The following is a 3,879-nucleotide window of genomic DNA, read 5'->3' on the forward strand; positions in this document are numbered from 1 at the left end:
GGTATATATATATATCTAGCTTTGAGATAGTTGGCGGAGCTAAATCCTGGACACTCACGTAGGGTTACATGGGCACGACTTGGAGGGCTATCACATGATAACTATAGGATCTACTGCATGCATGGTTCCACAGGCCTATAGGCACACTTTACCTCCAGGTCAAATTGTGTGTTATAGCCATGCAGCACAAGCATGCACTGAGCTTTTATAGCTGCTAAGAGTCTGATCGCACAGTTTGATTATAGGTTCATGTTCAATAGCGCAACACATAAAGTAGTAACTCCATGGCATCCCTCCTGGAGGAGGGATGGCCTGGAGGAGGGATGCCTGGAGTTACCACTTTATGTGTTGCGCTATTGAACTTTGACCTGGAGAATAAGGAATGTGCATGGTCAGGTGCATCAAACACTTCCTGGACCTCGCTGATATTGTATCTCCTCAGGGTTCCACATCGTGAACTGGACGCTTTGATCAACCTAAAAACTTTATTAGCTGTGTACATGTACCGTATAGCGGGTAATTTTCGGGGGACAAAATATTCGTGGTTGAACAGTATTTAGTCATTTCGTGGATATTATTTTCGTGGTTGCTGCTTGCACTGCAGGTAAAGGTAGGCAAGGTCGTTTCATTCGTGGCCAGGCCTTCAACCACGAAAACCACGAATATTTTGCCCCACAAAAATTACTCTCTATACGGTATATCGTGTTTTTACCATTAATATTGTTTTTTTTAAATTGATGATTGACTCATGAAACTATTGCATGTAGATCTAATGGGGAGATTTTTTTCTGTGTTGTGCGCATGCCACGTTGTGTGGGAAGGGCTTGTTAGCTTATGGGGTAACAATTCAGTAATGGTTGTAAGGGGAATCACCAGAGACTAATTATAAGCTGAGACTCAGATCTAGCTACAGACACTCGCATCATTCAAATGTGGTGGGCCGTTTACTTTAAAATTCACATTTTCATTCAGATTACAACTAGATTCATTCAAGATGTGCACTTTTCATTCAAGATTAATTGTGATGCATTCATTAAAGATGCACAGTGAATGTCCAATGTCTATAGAGTGGATAGTGAGGAACATGATTAATTGAGAGCTAGACTAGCAATCAGATGCTTTTTATATACCCAATCAAACTAAAAAAACATTTGCAATGTGAACGTTGCTAGGATTGCCAGGAAAAGAAAAGCGCGAAAAAGCGAAGAAACAAGAAATTCGGCGAGTGCATAACTCCAATCCGTTACAACTTCATTCACATGTACTGTTTCAATTTTTTGTTCGTTTTGTGCTTTTCCTGGTCAGTAATTTTTATCATATAATTACAGTGAATTTTTGGCAAGCTATAATTATAATGTTTGTGATGTTTTCCCTTACAGTGTTGAGCAAACATGCAAGTGTTGGATGTGTGGGTGGATGATTGTGAACTCAGTTATTCGCGGTTCATTTTTACCCAACTTGTATTTTGATTCTAAAATCATTATCAACAGTAGGCCACTCGGCTGTACATGTTCATGGCGTTGTAACGGATTGGAGTTATGCACTCGCCGAATTTCTTGTTTCTTCGCTTTTTCGCGCTTTTCTTTTCCTGGCAATCCTAGCAACGTTCACATTGCAAATGTTTTTTTAGTTTGATTCCCTTTCTTTTTCAGTACAGCAGTATTTTTATACTCTTCAATAATGAAATGTGAAATGCCTAAGAGGAATGTCAAGAAGCAAGAGAAGTTCAAGAAGAGAAGAGAAGACAGGCCATGCAGACTGGAATATAATTATGAACACATAATTCTTATTACAGTGTTCATTTATCTATGTATGTTAAATACTAGAGTGTATACTTCAAAGTGCAAAAGCATGGAGGCCTATGGTAGATCTAGCCAGTAGCATACCTGAGTTGAGAATGGAGAGAAGTTGGAGAAAAGGACTAGGGACTGTTTGTGTACCGATCGATGTCACAGCCGGTTAACCAGCCACGCCCATCTCATAAGTTGCCATGTGCGTTGCTGTGTCAGTCATTTAAAGATGGCGGAATTGCGTAGGTAAGAAAAGCGGAGCCTGAGAGGTCATCTGCCTCTTGGAAGCGGACGCAATTCTGAGAAAAACGCCCATGGTCCGGGTTCTAGTCGACTAGAGGCTGTATCTAGAATCTTCTGAACATGTCTGTACAAGGAGGAAATGCTTTCCAAGAATGTTACTTACTTACTTACTTACTTACTTACTAACTTACTAACTTACTTAGTCAGTCCATAGATAATAGAGACCATGAGTTATGCATGGTCAAGCATGGAGTCACTGACGAGCATGCAGTTGGATCGAGAAATTAAACTTGCTCCAGTGTCACTGACGAGCATGCAGTTGGATCGAGAAATTGAACTTGCTCCAGTGGCTATGCACTTTGATGCATGTGGAGCTCTACCTCAACCCAGGGGGGTAGGACAAGGGTTAACCATTTAAATACGTAACAAGATTGAAGTCTTAGCTTCATTCCAACAGAATTTGCGTTAAAATGAGGGAAAATCGGTCTAGAAAGACGTTTTTGCAAGCCTTTGCACCACTATCGTTGAGGTTTTTGAGCTACTACTAGTCAAACAGACTGAATGTCTGGAGTTAAGAGAGATTCTACTGTCTATGACTTTCATCACTTTGCAGCATCACAAAACAAGCGGGTCAGTCGGGGCAAGGTACTCAAATGTAGTACCGTATAGCGGGTAATTTTCGTGGGGTAAAATATTCATTATTTTCGTGGGCAGGCTGACCTCCATGAAATTTTATCGTAGGCGTGGCTTATCTGAACGTAGGAATGCCGTGCAGCCACGAGACTAAACAAAATTTTTACTCACGAAAACTACCGTTTCTCGAGTTGAACGAATTTTTTACCCCACGAAACTTATCCGCTATACGGTACTAAGAAGCTACATCATTGTTATTTAGTCGACAAATTTCACATTGAATTCGATGTTTTCTGACTCAGCAATATTGTGCTCGCGTGATGTTGTCCAGCCCCCTTGGCTGACAATGAAATCTTCCCTACATAGTTATCACTATAATATTATCAATTGTTTTTCTTTCACAGGATATTATTCTTTGAATCTGTGGTTGCCATGGCAACAATGGGTTTTGTCGATGTGCAGAGGGCAGCTTTAAACTACGTGAGGACCTTGTCTCAGAACAAATACTTCAAGGGTGTGACGTTCTCTCCCATACGAAAGAGACCGACAGACTGCTGCAGATAAAGGTATGCTTGTAGCTCAGTGTTGAGATGATTATGTCTCTGTGCGCATGCGCAGGCGAGATATATGGTAGTGTGTTTGCCGTGTATGTGTCTTGTGTGTCTGTATGTAGACTGCTACAGCTGCTCAAGGATAAATGAAGTGCAAGTAAGAGTTTCTATAGGCCTCTATAGTCATGTTTTCTTGGATTTTAATTCGTGGATTTGCAAAATAATGCTTTGTTCTTGAGTTATGCCTAGTTTTGCTTGCTTGGAATGCTATTGCAGCCTTGTCAGAAGAGTGCGTAGCAAAACTTGTTCACTGAGTGTTTTTACTCTACTTATAGTATAGTTAGCTCTGCACTAGAACGCTAGCTATTGGTAGCTGCAAGAGTGAGAAGAGAGCTACAAGGCTCTGCTGATACAGCCATTAATTTTAGACTTGAACTTTGGCATCGATCGTTTAGTAACAACAATCATGGTTCGATCATTATACCGTTTGCATGAATTTCCCTGATTTGTGACATCATAAATCATCTTGTTGTTATTTGCAAGTATTGTATGGGCAGCGTCCAAGATGCTCTATGCCATTATTGTGAGTTAAGCAGAAACCCTCCATTATTTTTATCTTCTTTGTCACGTTCAAGCACTGCAATATAGTATTGATCTGTTGT

This window comes from Halichondria panicea, chromosome 8, assembly GCF_963675165.1.
Source record: "Halichondria panicea chromosome 8, odHalPani1.1, whole genome shotgun sequence".
NCBI classification, from domain to species: domain Eukaryota; kingdom Metazoa; phylum Porifera; class Demospongiae; order Suberitida; family Halichondriidae; genus Halichondria; species Halichondria panicea.